This window comes from Papio anubis, chromosome 14 (genome assembly GCF_008728515.1).
Source record: "Papio anubis isolate 15944 chromosome 14, Panubis1.0, whole genome shotgun sequence".
NCBI classification, from domain to species: domain Eukaryota; kingdom Metazoa; phylum Chordata; class Mammalia; order Primates; family Cercopithecidae; genus Papio; species Papio anubis.
The window spans coordinates 31,479,508-31,505,441 of record NC_044989.1 but is presented as its reverse complement, the minus strand read 5'-3'; the positions used below and the strand labels follow the sequence as shown (position 1 = coordinate 31,505,441).

Genomic DNA, 25,934 nt, shown 5'->3' with positions numbered 1-25,934 from the left:
ATTTGTGGAGAGGGAATTGGCTTCCTGGTTAAAGTGATAGGATTGTTCCATCATTGGCTATGATCTGAAGCCCTTAACCACAAAGTTGGAAAGCAGCCAGCAAGGCAATTGTCCAGGGTGCAGATTACTGGGTGTCACTGTGTACCTAAGGACTTCTTCCTCAGCTTCATCCTGCCTTGAGGCTTTGAGGTCTCTCTCACTGGAGGTCAAACTGTCCTGGACAAAGTCACTTAAGCAGTGAAGCATTTTAGATGACCTTTCACCACTTGGACCCACTCCGTCCCCTGCCCCCACCCCATTAGGGAGGTTCAACTGAGATCAGTTGTCTATTATGTCCAGGTCCGAGAGTCATTTATCCTCAGTTACCTGTGTCTCTGACTACAGAAACTGACTGAGATACTTGATAGAAACTTGGGGCTAAGGAGAAAGTATAAAGCTCCATTCATAGAACTAAATCACTCTCTATCTTTCCCCGAAACCCTAGATTTGAGGGAAACAGAGACTTTGGTATTTAAATAGTTGATACTCTATTTTTTTAATTAAAATTTTTTTGTAAGTTTTTATTTTTTTAACTGACAGATAAAATTGTATATATTCATTATGTACAACTTGATGCTTTGAAGTATATATACATTGTGGAATGGTTAAATTTATCTAATTAATAAATGTACTACTTCACATAGCTATCATTTTTGTGGTGAAAACACTCACCTTTTTTGTGTTTTTGAGAATACAATATATTGTTATTAACTATAGTCACCATACTGTATAATAGGTCTATTGAACTTACTCCTCTTATCTAACTGTAATTATGTATCCTTTGACTAACATCTCTCCAACCCACCCTCCCCTCCAACAACCCCAGCCCACAATTCTACTCTCTACTTCTGTGAGATCAACTTTTTTTAGATTCCACATATGAGTGAGACAATGCAGTATTTGTCTCTCTGTGCTGATTTATTTCACTTAACATAATGTCCTCCATGTTCATTCATGTTGTCATAAATGCCAGAATTTCCTTCTTTTCTGGCTAAATAGCATTCTTTTGTGTGTATATATCACATTTTCTTTATCCATTCATCTGTTGATTAATACTTAGGTTGATTTCATATCTTGGCTATTGTGAATAATGCTGCAATAAACATGGGAGTTTAGATATCATTTTGACAGGTCGCTTCCAAGATGGCCAAATAGGAACAGCTCTGGTCTGCAGCTCCTAGTGAGATTGACACAGAAGATGGATGATTTCTGCATTTCCAACTGAGGTACCTGGTTCATCTCACTGGGACTGGTTGGATAGTGGATGCAGCCCACAGAGGGCAAGATGAAGCAGGAAGGGGTATTGCCTCACCTGGGAAGTGCAAGGGGTGAGGGAATTTCCTTTCCTAGCCAAGAGAAGCCGTGACAGACTGTACCTGGTGAAATGGTACACTCCTGACCAAATACTGCACTTTTCCCACAGTCTTAGCAACCGGCAGACCAGGAGATGCCCTCCAATGCCTGACTTGGCAGTTCCCACACCCACAGAGCCTTGCTCACTGCTAGTGCAGCAGTCTCAGATCGACCTGTGACTCTGCAGCTTGATGAGGGGGGTGGGGCATCCACAATTGCTGAGGCTTAAGTAGCTTAAGTGTAAACAAAAAGGCTGGGAAGCATGAACTGGGTGGAGCCCACCACAGCTTAGCAAGGCCTACTGCCTCTCTAGATTCCACCTCTGGGGGCAGGGCATAGTAGAACAAAAGGCAGCAGACAGCTTCTGCAGACTTAAATGTCCCTGTCTGACAGCTCTGAAGAGAGCAGTGGTTCTCTCAGCATAGCATTCGAGCTCCAGGAACAAACAGACTGCTTCCTCAAGTGGGTCCCTGATCCCCATGTAGCCTGACTGGGAAACACCTCCCAGTAGGGGCCAACAGACACCTCAAACAGTCAGGTGCCTCTCTGGGATGAAGCTTCCAGAGGAAGGATCAGGCAGCAATATTTGCTGTTTTGCAGCCTTCACTGGTGATACCTGAGCAAACAGGGTCTGGAGTGGACCTCCAGCAAACTCCAACAGACTGCAGCTGAGGGATCTGACAGAAGGAAAACTAACAAACAGAAAGGAATAGCATCAACATCAACAAAAAGGACATCCACATCAAAACCCCATCTGTAGGTCACCAACATCAAAGACCAAAGGTAGATAAAACCACAAAGATGGGGAGAAACTGAGCAGAAAAGCTGAAAATTCCAAAAAACAGAATGCTTCTTCTCTTCCAAAGGATCACGCTCCTTGTCAGCAAAGGAACAAAACTGGACGAAGAATGAGTTTGAAGAGTTGACAGAGTAGGCTTCAGAAAGTAGGTAATAACAAACTTCTCCGAGCTGAAGGAGTATGTTCTAACCCATTGCAAGGAAGCTAAAAACATTGAAAAAAGGTTGGATGAATGGCTAACTAGAATAAACCGTGTAGAGAAGACCTTAAATAACCTGATGGAGCTGAAAACCACAGCACAAGAACTTTGTGATGCATGCACAAACTTCAATAGTTGATTTGATCAAGTGGAAGAAAGGATATCAGTGATTGAAGATAACATTAATGAAATAAAGCGAGAATACAAGATTAGAGAAAAAAGAGTAAAAAGAAATAAACAAAGTCTCCAAGAAATATGGGACTATGTGAAAAGACCAAATATACACTTGATTGGTGTACTGGAAAGTGACAGGGAGAATGGAACCAAGTTAAAAAACACTCTTCAGGATATTATCCAGGAGAACTTCCCCAACCTAGCAAGGCAGGCCAACATTCAATTTTAGGAAATACAGAGAACACCACAAAGATACTCTTGAGAAGAGCAACTCCAAGACACATAATTTTCAGATTCACCAATGTTGAAATGAAGGAAAAAATGTTAAGGGCAGCCAGACAGAAAGGTCAGGTTACCCACAAAGGGAAGCCCATCAGACTAATAGCATATCTCTTGGCAGAAACTCTACAGGCCAGAAGAGAGTGGGGGCCAATATTCAACATTCTTAAAGAAAAGAATTTTCAACCCAGAATTTCATATCCAGCCAAACTAAGCTTCATAAGTGAAGGAGAAAAAAAATCCTTTACAGACAAGCAAATGCTTAGAGATTTTGTCACCACCAGGCCTGCTTTACAAGAGCTCCTGAATGAAGCACTAAACATGGAAAAGAACAACCAGTACCAGCCACTGCAAAAACATGCCAAATGGTAAAGACCATCGATGCTATGAAGAAACTGCATCAGTTATCGGACAAAATAACCAGCTAGCATCATAATAACAGGTTCAAGTTCAAACATAACAATATTAACCTTAAATGTAAATGGGCAAATGCCCCAATTAAAAGACACAGACTGGCAAATTGGATAGTCAAGACCCATTGGTGTGCTGTATTCAGGAGACCCATCTCACATGCAAAGATGCACATAGGCTCAAAACAAAGGGATGCAGGAAGATCTACCAAGCAAATGGAAAGCGGGGAAAAACAAAAACAAAAAACCAAAAAAAAAAAAACAAAAAAAACCCAGGGGTTGTAATCCTAGTCTCTGATAAAACAGACTTTAAACCAACAAAGATCAAAAGAGACAAAGAAGGCCACTACATAATGGTAAAAGGATCAATTCACCAAGAAGAGCTAACTATCCTAAATATATATGCGCCCAATACAGGAGCACCCAGATTCATAAAGCAAGTCCTTAGAGACCTACAAAGAGACTTAGACTCCTACACAATTATAATGGGAGATTTTAACTCCCCACTATCAATATTAGACAGATCAATGAGACAGAAAATTAACAAGGATATTCAGGACTGGAACTCAGCTCTCGACCAAGTAGACCTAATAGGCATCTACAGAACTCTACATCCCAAATCAACAGAATATACATTCTTCTCAGCACCACATCACACTTATTCTAAAACTGACCACATAATTGGTAGTAAAACACTCCTCAGCAAATGTGAAAGAACAGAAATCACAACAAACTGTCTCTCAGACCATAGTGCAATCAAATTAGAACTCAGGATTAAGAAACCCACTCAAAACTGCACAACTACGTGGAAACTGAACAACCTGCTCCTGAGTGACTACTGGGTGAATAAAGAAATGAAGGCAGAAATAAAGATATTCTTTGAAACCAATGAGAACAAAGACACAATGTACCAGTACCTCTGGGACACATTTAAAGCAGTGTGTAGAGGGAAATTTATAGCACTAAATGCCCACAAGAGAAAGCAGGAAAGATCTAAAATCAACACCCTAACCTCACAATTAAAAGAACTAGAGAAGCAAGAGCAAAGAAATTCAAAAGCTAGCAGAAGTCAAGAAATAATATCAGAGCAGAACTGAAGGAGATAGAGACACAAAAAACCGTTCCAAAAATCAATGAATCCAGGAGCTGGTTTTTTGAAAAGATCAACAAAATAGACCACTAGCAAGACTAATAAAGAAGAAAACAGAAGAATCAAAGAGACACAATAAAAAATGATAAAGGAGCTATCACCACTGATCCCACAGAAATACAAACTACCATCAGATGATACTATAAACACCTCTACACAAGTAAACTAGAAAATCTAGAAGAAATCGATAAATTCCTGGACACATACACCCTCCCAAGACTAAACTAGGAAGAAGTTGAATCTCTGAAAAGCCCAATAACAGGTTCTGAAATTGAGGCAATAGATAATAGCCTACCAACCAAAAAAAGTTCAGGACCAGATGGATTCACAGCTGAATTCTACCAGAAGTACAAAGAGGAGCTGGTACCATTCCTTCTGAAACTACTCCAATCAATAGAAAAAGAGGGAATCCTCCCTAACTCATTTTATGAGGCTAGCATCATCCTGATACCAAAGCCTGGTAGAGACACAACAAAAAAAGAGAATTTTAGACTAATATCCCTGATGAACTTCGATGCAAAAATCCTCAGTAAAATACTGGCAAACCGAATCCAACAGCCCATCAAAAATCTTATCTACCATGATCAAGTTGGCTTCATCCCTGTAATGCAAGGCTGGTTCAACATATGCAAATCAATAAATGTAATCCATTACATAAACAGGACCAACAACAAGAACCACATGATTATCTCAATAGATGCAGAAAAGACCTTTGACAAAATTCAACAGCCTTCATGCTAAAAACTCTCAATAAACTAGGTATTGATGGAACATATCTCGAAATAATAAGAGCTATTAATGACAAACCCATAGCCAATATCATACTGAATGGGCAAAACTGGAAACATTCCCTTTGAAAACCAGCACAAGACAAGGATGCCCTCTCTCACCACTCCTATTCAACATAGTGTTGGAAGTTCTGGCTAGGGCAATCAGACAAGAGAAAGAACATGATTGTATATTTAGAAAACCCCATCTTCTCAACCCAAAATCTCCTTAAGCTGATAAGCAACTTCAGCAAAATCTCAGGATACAAAATCAATGTGAAAAAAATCACAAGCATTCCTACACACCAATAACAGACAAACAGAGCCAAATCATGAGTGAACTGGCATTCACAATTACCACAAAGATAATAAAATACCTAGGAATCCAACTTACAAGGAATGTGAAGGACCTCTTCAAGGAGAACTACAACCCACTGCTCCATGAAATAGAAGAGGACACAAACAAATGGAAGAACATTCCATGCTCATGGATGGGAAGAATCAATATCATGAAAAAGGCTATACTGCCCAAGGTAATTTATAGATTCAATGCTATCCCCATCAAGCTACCAATGACTTTCTTCACAGAATTGGAAAAAACTACCTTAAAGTTCATATGGAACCAAAAAAGACCCTGCATTGCCAAGACAATCCTAAGCAAAAAGAACAAAGTTGGAGGCATCACACTACCTACTTCAAACTATACTACACGGCTACAGTAACCAAAACAGCATGGTACTGGTACCAAAACAGATATATAGACTCGTGGAACAGAACAGAGGCCTCAGAAATAGCACCACATATCTACAACCATCTGATCTTTGACAAACCTGACAAAAAGAAATGGGGAGAGGATTCCCTATTTAATAAATGGTGCTGGTAAAACTGGCTGGCCATATGTAGAAAGCTGAAGCTGGAACCCTTCCTCACACCATATACAAAAATTAACTCAAGATGGATTAAAGACGTAAATGTAAGACCTAACACCCTAAGAACCCGAGAAGAAAACCTAGGCAATACCATTCATGACATAGGCATGGGCAAAGTCTTCATGACTGAAACACCAAAAGCAATGGTAACAAAAGCCAAAATAGGCAAATGGGATCTAATTAAACTAAAGAGCTTCTGCACAGCAAAAGAAACTACCATCAGAGTGAACAGGCAACCTACAGAATGGGAGAAAATTTTTGCAATCTACCCATCTGACAAAGGGCTAATATCCAGAATCTACAGATTTACAGAACTTAAAGAGATTTACAAGAAAAAAATGACTCTGTCAAAAAGTGGGCAAAGCATATGAACAGACACTTCTCAAAAGAAGACATTTTTTCTCAAAATGAGAAATCAAAATTCTTTTGATTTCTCAAAAGAATCAAAAGAAATAAACAAATTCTCCAAAAAATATGGGATTATGTAAAATGACCAAACCTAAGAAAAATTGGTATTTCTGAGAACGAAGAAAAAGCAAATGGTTTGGAAAACTTATTTGAGGAAATAAATGAGGAAACCTCACTGGCTTTGCTAGAGATTTAGATATGAAAATGTAAGCAGCTCAAAGAACTCCTGGGAGATTCACTGTGAAAAGGACATCACCATATAGTCACCAAGCTAACTAAAGTCAACATGAAGGAAAGAATTCTAAGAGCAGTGAGACTAAAGCATCAGATAACCAATGAAGCAAAACCTAAGTTCCTACTTCTCAGTAAAAACTTACAAGCCAGAAGGGATTTTAATCTATCTTTAGCTTTCTTAAACAGAGCAAATGTCAGTCAAGAATTTTGTATCCAGCAAAACTAAGTTTCATAAATGAAGGAGAAATAAAGTCATTTTCAGACAAACAAATACTGAGTAAATTTGTCACTATCAGAGAAGCCTTACAAGAAATGCTAAAAGAAGTTTCAAATATTGAAACAAAAGGTCAGTATGCACCAGAATAAAATCTCTTGAAAGCATAAAACTCACAGGAGCTATAAAATAATAACATAATGAATAAAACAAAGTAGGTAGCACCTAACATGATGATGTTAACAGGATCTCTGTTGATGACTGGAACGGGATCTCACATCTCAATATTAACATTGATTGTAAATGGCCTAAATACTCCACTTAAAAAATACTGATTGGCTGCATGGATTAAAAAAATCACAAACCTAATATCTGCTGCCTTCAAGAGACTCACCTAACTTGTAAGAATTCATATAAACTTAAGGTAAATGGGTGGGAAAAGATATTTCATGCAAATGGAAACCAAAAGTGAGCATGAGTAGCTAGTCTTACATCAGATAAAACAGACTTTAAAGGAACAAAAGTTAAAAAAAAGACAAGATAATTATATAATGCTTAAAGGATCGATCCCACAAGAAGACATTACTATCCTAAATTTATATACACCTAACATTGGAGCTCCCAGATTAATAAAACAATTATTGCTAGACCTAAGAAATGAGATAACAGCAATACAATAATAGTGGGGGACTTCAACACTCCACTGACAGCATTAGACAGATCATCAGGACAGAAAGGCAACAAAGAAACAATGGAATTAAACTACACTCTAGAACAAATGGGCCTAACAGATATTTACAGAACATTCTACCCAAAAACTGAAGAATATACATTCTTCTCTTCACCACATGGAATGTTCTCCAAGATTGACCATGTGATAGGCCACAAAACAAGTCTCATTAAATTAAAAAAATCAGAATAATATTAAGTATTTTCTCAGACCACAGTGGAATAAAACTAGATATCAACTCCAAAAGAAACACTCAAAAGTATATAAATACATAAAAATTAAACAACCTGCTTCTGAATAATTTTGGGGTTAACAATGAAACCAAGATGGAAATTTAAAAAATTATTTGAAATGAATGATATTAGCAACACAAGTTATCAAAACCTCTGAGATACAGCAAAAACAGTGCTAAAAGGAAAGTTTATAGTGTTAAATGCCTACATTGGAAAGCCTGAAAGATCACAAACTGACAACATAATGTCACATCTCAAGGAACTAGAGAAACTAGAACAAACTAAAACCAAAGCTGGCAGAAGAAAAGAAATAACAGAGATCAGAACAGAACTAAATGAATTTGAAACAAAAAATACAAAAGATCAATGAAACAAAAAGTTGGTTCTTTGAAAAGATAAACAGAATTGATACATCATTAGCTACATTAACCAAGAAGGGAGAAGATTCAAATAAGCTCAATTAGAAGTGAAACTGGAGACATTGCAACCAAAAACTACAGATATACAAACAATCATTTAAGACTACTATGAACACTTCTATGCACACAAGCTAGAAAACCAGAGGAAATAAACTCCTGGAAACATACAATCCTCCTACATTAAATTAGGAAGAAGTAGAAAGCATGAACAAACCAATAATGGGCAGTGAGATTGAACTAGTAATAAAAGAAAAATTGCTGACAACAACAGCAGCAGCGGCAGCAACAACAACAACCCAGGATGAAATGGATTCACAACTGAATTCTACTAGACATCCAGAGAAGAGTTGGCATGAATCCTACTGAAACTATTCCAAAAAATTGAGAAAGAATGAATCATCTCTAAATCATTCTATGAAGACAATTTCACCCTAATGCCAAAACAAGGAAAGTACTTAACAAAAAAAGAAAACTATAGACAAATATCCCTAATAAACATAGATGCAAAAATCCTCAACAAAATACTAACTAATTAAATCCAATAGCACATAAAAAAGATAATACACCATGATCAAGTGGGTTTCATCCCAGGGATGCAGGGATGTTTTAACATACATGAGTCAATAAATATGATACATCACTTAAAGAGAATTAAAAAATAAAAACCATATGATCATCTCAACAGATGCAGAAAAAGCATTGATAAAATCCAGCATTCTTTCATGATAAAAACCCTCAACAAACTAGGCATAGAAGGGCTTACCTCAAAATAGTAAAAACCATATATGACAAACCCACAGCCAACATCATACTGAATGGGGAAAAGTTGAAAGCATTCCCCCATGCTTATAACTGGAATAAGACAAGAATGCCCACTGTCATCATTTCTATTCAACATAGTATTGGAAATATTAGCAAGGACAATCAGGCAAGAGAAGGAAATAAAGGGCATCCAAAATGGAAAAGAAGAAGTCAAACTATTGCTCTTTGCTGATGATATGATTATATACCTAGAAAACCCCAAAGCCTTGTTCAAAAGATTCCTAGATTTGATAAATGAATTTAGTAAAGTCTCAGGTTATGAAATCAATGTACACAAAGCAGTATCACCGCTGTATACCAATAACAGCCAAGCTGAGGATCAAATCAAGAACTCCATTTTTTTTTTACAACAGCTGAAAAAAAAAAACCCTAGGAATACACTTAGTCAAGGAGATGAAAGATCTCTATAAGGAGAACTACAGAACACTGCTGAAAAAATAATGGATGGCAAAAGCAAGTGGAAACACATCCCACATTATGGATTGGAAGAATCAATGTCATGAAAATGACCATATTAGCTAAAGCAGTCTACAGATTCAATGCAATTCCTATCAAAATACCAACATAATTTTTCATAAAATTAGAAAAACAATTCTAAAATTCATATTAAACCTGGAAAGAGCCCAAATAGCCAAAGATATTCTAAGCAAAAAGAACAGATCTGGAGGCATCACATTACCAAACTTCAAATTATACTACTACGGTATAGTTACCAAAACAACATGGTATAAAAGTAGACACATAGACCAGTGAAAAATAATAGAGAACCCAGAAATAAAGCCAAATACTTACAACCAACTTATCTTTGACCAAGCATACAGAAATATAAATTGAGGAAAGGACACCCTATTTAATAAACGGTGCTGGGAAAACTGGATAGCCACATGTAGAATAATGAAACTGGATCACTATTTCTCACCTTATACAAAAATAAACTCAAGATGATTCAGAGAACTTCAGATCTTAAGTCTAAGACCTGAAACCATAACAATTCTAGAAGAAAACCTAGGAAAACCTCTACTGAACGTTGGCCTAGGCAAAGAATTCATGACTAAGACCCCCAAAACAAATACAACTAAAGCAAAAATAAAAAAATGGAACCTAATTAAACTAAAAGCCTCTGTACAGCAAAAGAAATAATCATCACAGTAAACAGACAACCCACAGAGTAGAAGAAAATATTTGCAAACTGTGCGTCTGACAAAGGACCAATATCCAGAATCTACAAGGAACTCAAACAAATCAGCAAGAAAAAAAAATCCCATCAAAAAGTGGACAAATGACATGGATAGACATTTCTTCGAAGAATATATACAAATTGCCAATAAACATATGAAAAAATGCTCAACATCACTAATCATCAGGTAAATGCAAATCAAAACTACAAGGAGATACTATCTTACTCCTGCAAGAATGGCCATCATTAAAAAGTCAAAAAACAGTAGACGTTGGCATAGTTATGGTAAAAAGGGAACACTTAGACACTGCTGGTGAGAATGTAAATTGGTACAATCTCCATGGAAAAGAGTATAGAGATTTCTTAAAGAATTAAAAGTAGATCTACATTTGATCCAGCAAACCCATTACTGGGTATCTACCCACAGGAAAATAAGTCATTATATATAAAAGAGCCTGCATGCATACATTTATTGGAGCACAATTCACAATTGCAAATATATGGAACCAACCTATGTGCCCATTGACCAATGAGTGGATAAAGAAAACATGGTATGTATACATCACAGAATATTAATTACTCAGCCATAAAAAAGAATGAAATAATGTATTTTGCAGCAACTTGGGTAGAGCTGGAGGCCATTATTCTAAGTGAAGTAACTCAGGAATGGAAAATGAAATACCATATGTTCTCACTTATGAGAGAGAAACTATGGGTACACAAAGGCATACAGAATGACATAATAGACTTTTGAGACTCAGAAGGGGGAGGGTGGAAGCAGGATGAGGGATAAAAACCTACATATTGGATACAATGTATACTACTTGGGTGATGGTTACACTAAAATCTCAGACATCACCATTATACAATTAATTTATCCATGTAACCCAAAACCACTTGTACTCCAAAAACTATTGAAATAAAAACAAAAGAACTAGATTGTGCTTTAGTTGGAAAATTAAGGGTGAAATAGTAATGCGGGGCAGCACAGTAACACAAGGCAGCATATACACATGGCAAGTGAGTAATGAGTGCTGATGTCAGAGGATGCTTCTAGAAAAAGGCACAGAACTAGGCTGGTTGAGTCTTTAGGTGGTTTTTCAGTGGGTTCCTCAAATTATAGTCTTACAGGACAAGAAACTTGGTTTTTCCCATGTTTCCCGAGAGCACAATACTGTTTAGGTCCAATCCACCCAAGTGACATTCCCAAGAGATTACTGTGAAATACAGAAGGCCAATTTATAGGTTTTCAGGGGAGACTATACCTATATAGGGACCCAGATAGTTGTATCTTTATTCAGAGGATTCTCTCCCTAAAGAAGAGAGAGCCAAACCGTCACCAGCATTTTGCCTGGTGATTTTTGAATCAGAGCAAAGGATACCAGATAGAAGGAAGATTACCTTAATGTGACTAGACCCATCTACCCATCTTGTTCAGTGTCTTCACTGTAACTCCTTTGGACTGGGTGGAATTAATACTACTCAAGCCTGGTATTTGAGTCTTTTTGCTCACACATTTTAATACAATTGGTTATACAACAGATTTTTTTTTTTTTTCAAATTTATTTATACTTTGATTTGATTCGCTGGTCATTCTTCCTGCTTTGATCAAGCAATCATCATGTCCCTTTAGGTCAGGAGACCATCCATTTCATAAGAGTTTTGCTAGTCAAAACTTACTTTTAAGTTCCAGGGCATTCCACTGTAGCTCCCAAGTAGGCACCAAGCAAATGAGAAGGGCTCTAGGACAGTGTTTCCCAGAAAGGGAACCTAACTGGGGCTATGACTGTGAGAAGGTTTACTGGTAAAGAAGTAACTTAGAAAGCTCAGCTAAGGGTGAAATAGACCTGTCAGCCATTTCTCCATGCTAGATGCTAGCTCCTCTATCTCTGAAGGCCCATTCTGAATAGGATTCTCATGTCACCCATGACCGTGGCAGAGTCATCTTTTTTTCTAGGAGCCCAGGTGGAGTGAAATCATCTATAAAGGGTTCACAGAATGGAAGGCACATTTGGGGCAATGCTATAACACAAGGGAGCTTCTAGGCTTAATATTTTGCTAAGGGCTGTTTGGAAACACACCTTTGGCTGTGGCCTCTACAGTGTTTTCTCTAACTTGTCCTTCCCACTAGTCTATTGACTACATTTAGAAATCTTGCTGAAGGAAAGTGTTGCATTATGAAACAATCACTGTTTTTGTGCTTTTAACATACTTTCCCCTCAGCCAGGATCTGTCTTTAAGGATGGGTGGTGTGTTAGTCAGAGTTCTCTTATAGGGGAGTTTATTAAGTATTAACTCACACTATCACAAGGTCCCACAATAGGCTGTCTGGTAAGTTGAAGAGCAAGGAGAGCCAGTCCGAGTCTCAAAACTGAAGATGTTCGAGGGCAGGAAGCATCTAGCATGGGAGAAAGATGTAGGCTGGGAGGCTAGGCCCATCTTGCCTTTTCACATATTTTTGCCTGCTTTAGATTCTCTGGAAGCTGATTAGATTGTGCCCACCAGATTAAGTGTGGATCTGCCTTCTCTAGCCCACTGACTGAAATGTTAATCTCTTTTGGTGACACCCACACAGACACACTGAGGATTGATACTTTGTATCCCTCAATCCAATCAAGTTGACACTCGGTATTAACCATCGCAGGAGGAGAGCATGAGCTACTTTCCAGGTAAGAGCCACCTGACTTCAAGCCCTTTCTTTCTTTGTCAGGTTGCTTTTGAGGTCTGTACTCACTCTGGCATCACAAATTCTGATAAACACCAAAGGAAGCAGGTTGAGGGAAAGGAGATCTCTTGGAAAAAGCACAGTGAGGCCCACAGTTGAGGCCCCCAAATGGCCACAGGCTTTTCTCTGAAGAAGCCATGGAGCCCTCTCCTGAAGACAAAGCTAGCTCAGCTTGAATGTCAAGTGTGGCTATGGGGCACTGAGCCCAGAGTTTGACCTTTGTTCTGGAACAGAGGTCCCAGATGCTCGCTCCCAGGACTGTGCCTGTCCACAGTGATGTTTTCACTGGGATGCAGTGAACTGTCAGTGTCAGGTCATCAACTGTTTTTTTTTCTAGAATGGAGAAGACTTTTATTCTATAATTGTATTTTTCTACTTTTTAATATCAAAAATATTTCTTGTATGAAATTATTATAATGGCAAACATTAGCTTTTTTAAAAAATATATTCATTAGCAAAGTAGAAAGTTGGCAATCCTTGGGTCTTAATTTTTAAGAAAATTAAATTTAGTCTGTGAGCCTCTCTTTTTGACCAAGGAAAAACTGGTTTCTCAGAGGCTGGGGATTGATTAGTAGGAGGGTTTTTTAGAAGACGTGGGTTTAAAGCTCTTTGCTTCTAGATTCATTCATCCCCCAGTCCTCCCTTGCACTGTTCCTTTCTTAGACCTCATCTACCCTTAGCCGTGATCCAGTTTCCTCATTCTGCAGCTCTGCTTCTCCAAGAACATAGTGAACTTGGCCCGGCAGAGCTGTGGTTTGTGTCCACCCCCATAGCTTATGTCCTTTGATGTTTATAGTTCTGCCTGACTAATGGCCTGTCCATTCTCCTTCAGAACACATAAGGTGATGTCTTCCTGTTCTTCCTAATGGCATTTTTGGCCCACTACTATGAAAAAAGATCACATTAATACATAAAGTGCCCCATGGAACAGATTCTAACTTGGAGATATGATTTAAAAGCTCTGTATAACCCTCAAATATCTTTAAGAAAGGTCACTTAAATTCCCACTGAGATTTTATTCAGTGGTCTTCCAGAAAAAAAGAAAAATTAATTTTTACCTGGAAGCAGTAGTGCATTAGCATAGTTTATTAGAGCTGTTTAGCCCACTATCATGAAAAAACTTATTGATAATCATTTTCTTATCTAGCATATCACAGGGCCTTGAGGAAATCAGACACAGGCAAGTAGGAAATTGGACAGGGTGATGTAGGGATGAAACTGATTGTGCATTAGAGTTTTATTCTACTCTGGATGGAGAAGGTTGCTGAAGAAACTCATGAAGTGTTTATAAGAGAGTGTGTGTGTGTGTGTGTGTGTGTGTGTGTCTCCAAGCACAGGGAGGTAATGAAGACTCATGAATAATAAAACAGGAGCTAAAAGAAGGTATTACATGCCAAAAATATATGGATTAAGGGCATTAGCCACAAACATCTGCCTGCTTCTCAATTCTGTCCAGGGTTGGCCTGAAAGATAAGGAATAGGCCTGCCTCTAACATTTGTGGGGCTGAGTAAGGATCACATTAATGCCCTAATTACATATATCTAAATATTTAAAAGGTATAAATTAAACCAATGAACTATTAAGTAAAATCTGTTATTTTCTCTTTTTTTTTTTTCATTTTTTTGAGAGGATCTCACTCTGTTGCCCAGTCTAGAGTGTAGTGGCACAGTTACAGCTCACTGCAGGCTGACCTCCCAGGCTCAAGTGATCCTCCCACCTCAGACTCCTGAGTAGCTAGGACTACAAGCATGTACTACCACACCTGGCTATTTTTTTTTTTTATTCTTTGTAGAGATGGGGTCTCACTGTGCTGCCCAGACTGGTCCTGAGCTTTTGGATTGAAGTGATCCTCCTCCTCAGCCTGGGAATGCTGGGATTACAGATGTGAGCCACCATGCGTGGCCAAATCTATTCTCTTTTAACTTGACCAACATACAGTTGATTTTTATTATTCATGGATTCTGTCTTTTCAAATTTGCCTACTTGCTAAAATTTATTCTTGACCCCAAAATCAATACTTGGAGTACTTTCATGGTCACTGATACACATGCACAGAGTAGCAACAAATATGAGTTGCCCAATGTGTGTGTTCTCAGCTGAAGTGCCATGTTTTTCACATTTTTGTTTTTTTTTGTTGGTGGTGGTGATTTTGTTATTAAAAATGGCCCCCAAGTGTAGTGCTAATGTGCTGTCTAGTATTCCTAAGTGGAAGAAGGTTGTGATGTGCCTTATGGAGAAATACAAGTGTGAGATGAGCTTCATTCAGGCGTGGGTTATAGTACTGTTGACCATGAGTTCAGTGTTAATGAATCAACAGAAGTACATGTAAAATGAGGTTATGTATTGATTAGCTGGCAAAAATGCAAAACAAAGTTAAATATTAATCAGTTGACAAAAATGTTGTGATCAAAGCTTTTGGGAACCTAACCCTGTATATCTCCTGGGGTAAGCAATCAACATTCAATAATTCATTGTTCACAGTGACTTTATAGAACATAACTAGTATGAATTATGTGAATTGATTAAACTTCCAATGTGACAAAATTGAAAAACATGTGTAAGGCTATGATTTTTATTTGACTGGAGCTCATGAAAACATCATTGGATTTAACTTAATTATATCAAGTGTGTCTGGATATTTTGTTGACAGGCCTATGATATTTGGATAGATAATAAGAACATGCACAATTCATTAGCTGTTATAGCTAATTTTACAATATTTATTTGTCTTGCCTTCATTTCATCAAAATCACTGGTTACATTGTTACAATCAAAATTTTTACTTGTTCTATTAACATTAATGATTAAAAAATTTTAAATTTAACTATGTTTTAAGTGAATATAACATGAATGTGTTTTATAATAAAGTATAAGTTTATATAAGAAAAAATTTAAGACTCTATATATTACATTTATTTCTTTTAAAATATTAGATATTATTTACTATATAAAAATTAAATTATAATTAATGGATATCAGCATTTAAAATCAGCTTTAATGAATCAAATTTTTAATTTTATTATTTGAAAATATAATTCAACCATTGAATATTTTTATAAAAACAAAACTATTTGTCGTTCAAAGCTCATCAGTTGCCAATCTATTGTTATCATTATAGATCTACATTTATATATTCACAAAATGTGATTGTCTAATATTTCTTTCTAGTTGCCATGTAGAACTCTTGCAAACATTGTGATTACTGAATACTTCTGAATTAGAACTTGAGAAGCAAGAAAATGAACTTGACATTACTTGGAAATAATACTTTCTTATTAAACAACTCTTCTTATTGAAGAGTTAATTGTCTCATGCTATATAGGAAGAAGTACTTTAAAACTAATTAATTTGTATCTTCTTTTATCTAAGTGTTTTTGTCACAAATCCTTTCCACACTCTGAGTTCCTTTATATCTCTGGTTCTTATGTCTGCAGTGAAACAACCTAGTGAGATCCAGGACAGCGTCCAACTTATATTAGACCAACTTTCCTCCCTATGACATTAATAGCTGGGGTATGGATCTGTCCGAGTGACATGTAAACTCCAATCAAATCACCAACTGGCGGCAGAAATGCACACATACAAGGTAAGACTCCAAGAAACTTCGCAACAACAGCTAGAAAGCTAAAAGAGCTGAATAGAGATTTTGGTGGGTGCCCACTTTAGTAGATTTGGAATTTGGATTTTAATTCCTGCCAAATGAGAGTGATTGGATGAACACCTTGGCCTTCCCATTGAGGCTTCACATCTTAGAAATAAAGACAATATTACAAGACTAAATGATTTTCCCCAGGACTAAGGGTGATACCAGAATAGAGCTACTCTTAAAAACAAACAGACCAGGCACAATCCCTCATGCTTGTAATCCCAGCACTTTGGAGCATCACTTAAGCCCAGGAGCTTGAGATCAGCCTGGACAACATAATGAAACCTTGTTTCTTACAAAAGATTTAAAAATTAGCTGGATATGGTGGTGTACACTTGTAGTCCCGGCTACTCAGGAAGCTGAGGTGGGAGAATTGCTTGAGCCTGGGAGGTCAAATCTGCAGTGAGCTGTAATTCACCACTATGCTCCAGACTGGGTGACAGAGTGAGACTGTATTTCAAAAACAAAAACATAAACAAACAGACAAAACAACCTGCAAACCAAGTCTTCACAAGTTCAAAGTGATCAAGAAGAAGAGGGATCAAATTTAGGGTCTCCACAACATGTTATTCACCATGTGCAATAGGTAATACAGAACTCTCAGATGTTAAAGAAACAGGAAAATATGATCCAAGGTCAAGAGAAAAATCAGTTTATAGGAGCTGACTATAGTTACTCAGATGTTTGAAAAAGCAGAGAAGTACTTTACCAACATATGTAAAAGAATCTATGGGAAAAATGTTAAGAGTGAAAAGTCAGGAAATTTTAGAAGATATACAGGCACTGTAAAAAACATTCTAATGAAAATTCTACAACTGAAAAATGAAGTGTCTGAAGTAAAAAATTGGATGAGATTAGTAGAAGTTTGGTCGCTATAGAAGAAAGGATTATAAATTTGAAGACAGGTCAATAGAAATCATCCAAACTGAAGTACACAGAGAAAAAATGGTTGAAAAATAGCAGAGTCCAAGTGATCTATGGGACACTACTGAATATATATTGAAGTTTCAGAAGGAGAAGTGAGGGAGAATGAGGAAAAAATAGTTGAAGAAATCTTGGTAGAAAAATTTCCAGATTGGGTAAAAAGATACCAATCTATGATCCAAGAGTCTTGGAGAATCCCAAACAGGATAAATATACAGAAAACTAAATCACTAAGAGTCAATTGCTGAAAACGAAAGGTAAAAGACATTTTAATATTTGATACAATTCTTCATTGGTCTCTTGTGTTTCTACACATCTGATCAAGAGAGACTAATTTCCCTTTTGTTCCAGACTACCTTTTCAAGGATGGTTGTATATCAAACAGCCTTGGAAGATAGGGTGTCTCCTTGTGTAGCAGAGGACAGATTCGTTTACTGCTCAGTGTAAGAAATGTAATGTCTCCCTCCAGGACCAAGGTCTAGCAGGCTTACTGAAAGGCAGCTCTTAGCTTGCTACTGAGTTCTTGTGTAAACTGTACACCTGACTATGGAGGCATTGTGTTGTGACTCTCTGCCTTGATATAACCATTTTTGGGTGTGTTAACTCAGACTCAACGAGTAGGAATCTAAGAGCTCTACTTGTCAAATGGAAATGGTATGTTCAAAAATGTAGCTGGCTAGATTCCAGTGGTATCTTGGCTTTACATGAAAAAGCGCCTTTTATTCCTTTGGGAGAAATTTCATCTCCCATTTTACTGCCTGAAGCAAAACTACTGCTCAATGGGCCCTTGAATCACCAAGGTTTAGTTAACAGGTGGCTAGACTAAAATCTGACCAACTTGAGCTGTTGCCAATGGCCTGGCATTTGGTATACCACACAGAAGCAACACACTGGTGGATTAATGGAACCCTTCTTTGGGGCCATGAACCATGAGAACAAACTGTGGCTGCCAGCTGAACTGTCTGTATTACTCATAGATGCCTACAGTAAGGGCCCATCTTTTTTTTTTTTTTTTAAGAGCAGCATGGGACTCTATTTTGTTTATGTTACCATATTTTATTTAATCAATCTTTTATGCTTGAACATTTAGATAGCTTCCAATGTTTTGCAATTACAAATAATCCTTTAGTGAATAAACTTCATGCATATGCATACATTTTACTTAATTTTTTATAGTAGTTTTAGGTTCACGGCAAAATTAAGAGGAAGGTACTAAGATTTCCCATACACCTGCTGCCCCCATCTGTGCATAGTGTCCCCCATTATCAACATCCTCCACCAAAGTGGTAAAATTATTGACAATTGATGAACCTACATTGACACAGCATAATCACCTGAAGTTCGTAAGTTTACTTTAGGGTTCAGTCTTGTTGTTCATTCTATGGGTTTGGACAAATGTACAATAACATGTATGTATGACTCATGCACATGTGTTTTTGTATCACTAGAGGTTTATCTTTAGAAGTGGGGTTGCTGAGTCAAGAAGTAAATGCATAATTTTGTCAGATATTGCTATATTCTCTTCCAATCGGGGTTATTATAGATTGAATTCCCACCAGCAATCTATAAAAGCTCTTTTCCCCTCTGTATCATTGCCTGCAGGATATATTGTCAAGCTCCTGAACTTTTGCCAGTCCGAAGAGTAAGACATGGTGTCTCGGTGGTTTTAATTCTTGTTTTTCCTTTGTCTGACTTCCATTTCAACAACATTCTCTATGACCACTTTAAAAAATTATAATTGTATTTTAATTAAGTAGAGATATGGAAGATTTTTAAAACTATCAAATTCTGTAGAAGAAATCTACAGTTTATAGTGTGAAATGAAAAAAAGCACTGCAGAATAAAACAAACAAAACAAAAAGAATTGCAGAAGAAAAGATTAATGAGCTAGAAAAAATAGAAGTAGAAACTAACACAAATGAAACATTCAAGGAAAAAGGAATTTAAAAAATAAAAAGACCCTCAGTGGGAAAACTTTAAACACCCTACTATATGGGTAAAAGGAATTACCATTTTTTATTTCTTTTTAATAGTTTTTTTTCTAATTCTGTGAAAAATATCACTGGTAGTTTGATAGAAATAGCATTGAATCTACAAATTACTTTGGGTAGTATAGCCATTTTAACAATACTGATTCTTCCTATCCATGAAAATGGAATGTTTTTCCATTTGTTTGTGTCATCTCTGATTTCCTGTGTGGTGATTTGTAGCTCTCCTTGAAGACATCCTTCACTTCCCTTGTTAGCTGTATTCCTAGGTATTTTATTCTTTTTGTGGCAATTGTGAATGGGATCACCGTCTTGATCTGGCTCTCAGCTTGGATGTTGTTGGTATATAGAAATGCTATTGATTTCTGTACATTAATTTTGTGTTCTGAAACTTTGATGAAGTTGTTTATTAGATCAAGAAGCCTTTAAGCAGAGACTATGAGGTTTTCCAGGTATAAAATCATATTGCATGCAAATAGGAATAGTTTGACTTCTCCATTCCTATCTAGATGCCTTTTATTTCTTTCTCTTGCCTGATTGCTCTGGCTAGGACTTCCAGTACTGTGTTGAATAGTTCTGAGAGTGGGCATCCTGGTCTTATTCTGGTTTTCAAGGGGGAATGCTTGCAGTTTTTGCCTATTCAATATCATGTTGGCTGTGGGTTTATCATAGAAGGCTCTTACTATTTTGAAGTATGTTCCTTCAATGCCTAGTTTGTTCAGTTTCAACATGAAGTGATGTTGAATTTTACTAAAAGCCTTTTCTGCATCTAGTTCTGTTTATGTAATAAATCACATTTATTGATTTGCATATTAACCAACCTTGAATCCCAGGAATAAAGCCTACTTGATCTTGGTGGATTAACTTTTTGATGTGCTGCTGGAATTGGTTTGCTAGTATTTTGTTGCAGATTTTTGCATCTATGTTGGGATATTGGCCTGACGTTTCCTTTCTTTGTTGTGTCTCTGTCAGGTTGCAGTAGCAGAATGATGCTGGCCTCAAAGGATGAGTTACGGAAGAGTCTCTTCTCAATTTTTTGGAATAGTTTCAGTTGGAATGGTGCCAGCTCTTCTTTATACATCTGATAGGAATTGGCTGTGTATTCATCTGGCCCAAAGTTTTTTGGTTGGTAGGCTTTTCGTTACTGATTCAATTTCAGAGCTCATTATTTTTTCTGTTCAGGGTTTCAGTTTCTTCCTGGTTCAACCTTGGAAGATTGTATGTTTCCAGGAATTTATCCATTTCTTCTAGGTTTTTTAGTTTGTGTGCATAGAGATGTTTGTAATAGTCTCTGAGGATTTTTTTTTTTTTAATTTCTGTAGGGTCAGTGGTAATGTCCTCTTTGTCATTTCAGATTGTGTTTATTTGGATCTTCTTTCTCTTTTTCTTTATCACTCTAGCTAGTGATCGATCAATATATTATTTATTCTTTCAAAGAATTAATTTTTGGTTTCATTGATCTTTTGTATGATTTTTTGGTTTCAATTCCCTTCAGGTCGGCTCTGATTTTAGTTATTTCTTTTCTTCTGCCAGCTTTGGGGTTGGTTTGCTCTTGTTTTTCTCATTTCTCTAGGTATAATGTTAGGTTATTAATTTGAGATCTTTCTAAGTTTTTGACGTGTTTAGTACTATAAACTTTCCTTTTAACACTGCTTTGGCTGTGTCCAATTCTCATATGTTGTTTCTTTGTTTTCATTTGCTTCAAATAATTTTTTGATTTCTGCCTTAATTGTTTACCCAAAGGTCATTCAGTAACAGGTTGTTTAACTTCTATGTTGTGTGGTTTTATCTTCTCAAATTCTTCCACAGAAGCTGGTTCTCTGAGGCTACTACTTCTAGACCTACAAACTTTCAAGTACTTTTTCCGTAGTCAGGGTTTTGTTTCCAGGCTGTGTTTGGTATTTTTTTGTATTTATTATTCTCCTTTTTTCTTCTAGAGATGATTTTTGTTTGTATTTCTTCTAAGTTCTCTCCTCCCTTTTCTTCTTTTTCATGATGACTTTTTATTTCCTTCCCACCCCCACACACTCTTCATACCCACAGGATTGTGGTTGTGGCAGAGGCTGTTGGTAGAAACTGTTGGAATTTGATCCTTTATTTTTCCTGAAAGTCTAGTTTATTTCTCTACTTGAGCTTTTTTACATTTAACTCTTCAATCAATTTGTAATGGTAAAGTAAGGATTTATCTCTAATTTTTTCCTTAAATAGCCTATTTTTCAAAACCATGACATGTCATAATATGATTAGTTTTTTATTATTTGGGTCGTGGTGGTTACTTTATTAAATACTGGGGTCTAGTTCAAGAGAATCTATTGGTTGAACATGGTAGCTCACACCTATACTCACAATGCTTTGAGAGCCTGAGGAAGGAGAATTGCTTGAAGGCAGAAGTTTGAGGATGAAGTGAGCTATGATTGTGCCACTGCACTCCACCTGGGAAACAGCCTGTCTCAAAAACAAAACAAACAAAAAAATACCTATCATAAATCATTAAATTCAAATATCAGTACCATAATGTATTACAATCCTTTCAAATATAAACTTTTAATTTTAGATGTATGGAAAAATTCTGAAGATAGTCTAGAAAGATTTCTCATACCCCACATCCAGTTTTCCCTATTATTAACCCTTTATATTGTCATGGGACACACATTTGTGTGCACACAAAAAAAGAACCAATATTGACAGGTTATTATTAACTAAAACACACATTTTAGTTAGATTTCCTTATTTTCAAATGAATGTCCGTGTTGTGTTTCAGGATCCTACCCAGGATACTATACCATATTTAGTTGTCACGTCTCATCAGGATCCTCCTGGTTTGTATTTACTTTTTTGTGACAGTTTCTCAGATTTACTTTGTTTTCAATGACATTGTAAGTTTTGAGAAGTATTATTCAGTTATTTTGTGGAATGTTTCTGAATTTGGATCTGTCTGTTTTCCCCCCATGATTTTACTGGGGCTATGGATTCTTAGGGAAAGAATAAAATATAGGTAAAGCGTTGTTTTCAACACATTATATGAGAGGTACATACTATCAATATGACTGCCTTAGTCTGTTCATGCTACTGTCCCAAAATACCTGAGTCTAGGTAATATATAAGCAACAGAAATTTATGTCTCAAAGTCCTGGAGGCTGGGAAGTCCAAGATCAAGGTGGCTGTAGGTTCAGTGTCTGGTGGGGTCCTAGTCTCTCTGCTTCAAAGATGGTGCCTTGTCACTGTGTCTTCCTGAGGGATGAATGGTGTGTCCTCGTATAGCAGAATGGTGGAAGGGCAAAAAGGGCATCAACTATTTTCCTCCAACCTATTTTTTTTTATAAGGCACTAATCCATTTATGAGGGTAGAGTCCTTGTTACTTAGTCAATTCTCAAAAGATCCCATTTCTTAATTCCACCACAATGGGGATTCAGTTTCAACATGAATATTGAAGGTAAATAGAGGGAAAAACATGTCCAACAAGTGGGTTCTGAGGCATTTTTAAGTCTAGAGGTCAAGAAACTGAAAAGGGATCATCAAAGGAGGATGAGTAGAACAGCCAATACAGTAGAAGGAAACTATGGGAATATGATGTGTTGAGAGCCAAGTAAAGAAGGAAAGCATTGATGAATCAAACCATTCATCTTCTCTGCTCTGTCCCCAGTATTCAAAACTATGCCAGAAGGAATGGCATTGCTTGGTGTCCAACACATTCATGATCTCCAAAAATAACTTTCACTACTATTCACTGTTGTGGCTCTTCTAAACTTTCACCCCTCATGATTCCCTTTCCTTCAAGATGGTTTGTCTTCTGCTTCACGGAGAGAATGGATATGATCAGGTTTTAACTTCCCTAGCTTATCAGTTTTGTACTTCTATCTGTCTGTATGTGCATCTGCTTTCATCCTCCTCTCTCAGCGTCAGAGGATGGGTGGACTGTTTTCTGTTTAAGATGTCCCCCCACAGCCAGCATTTTTGTTTAAGTCCCACAAGTCCCCTGTTGAAAATTGCTTATTAGTTTCCTTTATCTTTATATTTTTAGTTTCTTTCTGTCCAGTAGATTCTTTCCAGTGGAGTGGGGGAAGCTGAACTGAGGAAATGTAGACGAGCTTATGCTTATTGTTTATTCTTCTAAAGCGTGGAGGGGAGTTCTGCCTACCCTTAGGGAGAAAACAGCATTGAAGCAATATTTCTAGTTCTTCCCACCACTTCCTCCCACTTCCTCAACATGAGTGGGACAATTTTTCTTGCTGGTGAGATCAGGGCAAGAGGAAATGCTCATGAGTGGTCTGTGTTTTTGCCTTCTCTCCTGTACAGCCAGCTGTTTTGATTGGTGAGATTTGGCATTCTTTCTAGGCTGTCTCCTCTATGCAAAATGCTGGTGGAAACCATGATGTGCCTGCTCAGGCCCCACAACTTCCTATCCTCTGCGTAGAACTGAGTGAGATACTTTGACTTTTGGAGGTCAGTTAGGAAGCACTTTTCAGGCTGGGTGCAGTGGCTCACGCCTGTAGTCCCAGCACTTTGGGAGGCTGAGGCAGCTGGATCACCTGAGGTCAGGAGTTCAAGATCAGCCTGGCCAACATGGTGAAACCCCGTCTCTACTAAAAATAAAAAAATCTGCTGGTCATGGCGGTGGGCACCCGTAGTCTCAGCTACTCAGGAGGCTGAGGCAGGAGAATCGCTTGAACCTAGGAGGCAGAGGTTGCAGTGAGTCGAGATCATGCCATTGTACTCCAGCCTGGGAGACAAGGGTGAAACTCCATCTAAAAAAAAAGAAAAAAGAAAAAGAAGCACATTTCAATTTCAAGTGCAAGCTTTGTTCTCTGTTTCAACTTCGTTATGAACATAACTGATATTTCCCCTCCTATTTGACTCGTATCTGCTTGTCTATTCGATTCAGAACTTGGAGAAGAAGAAAGCTATAATTAGTACCTGCAACTTCCAACATATAATGCTGGGAAACCTTCAGAGTAGACTCTCATTTGGAGACAAGATTACCCTGTAGCAAGACAGAACCTTCTTGTGTGACCAGAGAAGAGGATTTAGCATGTCTGTGATCAGTGTGGTTTGCTGTACATTGTTGAGAGCAGATATGGTGGGTGTGCCTAATACTGGCATCAGATCAGAGTGTTTTAGTTCTATCTAGTAAAGGCTCACTTCAGAAGAGGTGGTACTTCAGTATAAAGGCTTTTAAGGCTTGCGTAGATGCAACACAGTTTTTACCAAGTTGTTTTTAACATTTATTATTTATTTATTTATTTATTTTAGAATCCAGAATTGCCAGATGTTACTTCTGTAAAAAGATGGGGACAAAGAAATGCTTCTGAAGTCTGATGCACTACCTGTTACTCAAGCCCGTAAAATTCATGCAGCAAATGCTTTTGGTGTTCTGCTTTGGATCCCCCAGCACTCACCCATGCACCAGCTGATAGCTTCCTACTATGACAACTCTGAACTAAATTCAGTCCTGGGTGCTTTTTCCTCTATTATGTTTGCTCCAGTTCCTGCTGCCATTGTTGTAAATAAAGGTTCCAGGTTTTACACAGCAGAGTGAACCTCTCACCTGCAAGTAGTGTATTCTTGCCAATGCTTTGAGATATGCAACTGCTGGGCTCTTGCTACTTCTGCTTATGTGGTTTCAGCCCAATCTCAATCCTGTTCATCCTAATTTCTGACCCCATTTTTGCAAAAAGCAGGTATAACTTTTCCACTTCTGATGAGTCCTGTATCTCTGGAACTGTATATTTTTGCTGGCACATTATGAACTATGCGGGCTTTTTTTTTTTTTTTTTTTAAACTTTCTGTACTTCTTTCTCACACTAGTATATGCCTGATTTCAGCTACTTTTGGCAGCCCCTATATATATTCTGGAGATTGAAAACGATATCAATCTCCTAGTTGTGTTAAAAGTGTAGGCTGGGCGCAGTGGGTCACGCCTGTAATCCCAGCAATCTGGGAGGCTGAGGCAGGCAGATCACCTGAGGTCCATTTGAGACTAGCCTGGAGAACATGGTGAAACCCTGTTTCTACTAAAAATACAAAAATTAGCTGGGCATGGCAGCGGGCAGCTATAATCCCAGCTACTCCAGAGGTTGAGGCAGGAGAATCGCTTGAACCCAAGAGGCGGAGGCTGCAGTGAGCTGAGATTGCACCATTGCACTCCCGCCTGGGCAACAAGAGCAAAACTCCATCTCAAAAAGAAAAAGAAATTGGAGTTTGCAGGATATTTTATTCTACTCATTCTCAATGCCTCCTTGCAAGAGGACAAAGGGTAACACTTTGACTTATGCAGCTATGTTCATACCAGAAATTTTGGGAGTTGTATCATTGA

The 25,934-nt window shown here is 37.5% G+C and overlaps 1 long non-coding RNA gene across 2 annotated transcripts; it reads left to right on the top strand.

Annotated features, from left to right (window-relative positions):
• The first annotated feature begins 1,240 nt into the window (after positions 1–1,240).
• LOC103876836 lies at positions 1,241–25,601 on the top strand. Of its 2 annotated transcripts, XR_636241.4 has the most exons (4): positions 1,241–1,265; positions 12,912–13,005; positions 16,497–16,648; positions 24,872–25,601. It is a non-coding gene; the product is annotated as an uncharacterized LOC103876836 (long non-coding RNA). The 2 variants fall into 2 exon arrangements; XR_001893970.3 differs by lacking the exon at positions 24,872–25,601 and having other exon boundaries at positions 16,497–16,975.
• The last annotated feature ends 333 nt before the right edge of the window (positions 25,602–25,934 follow it).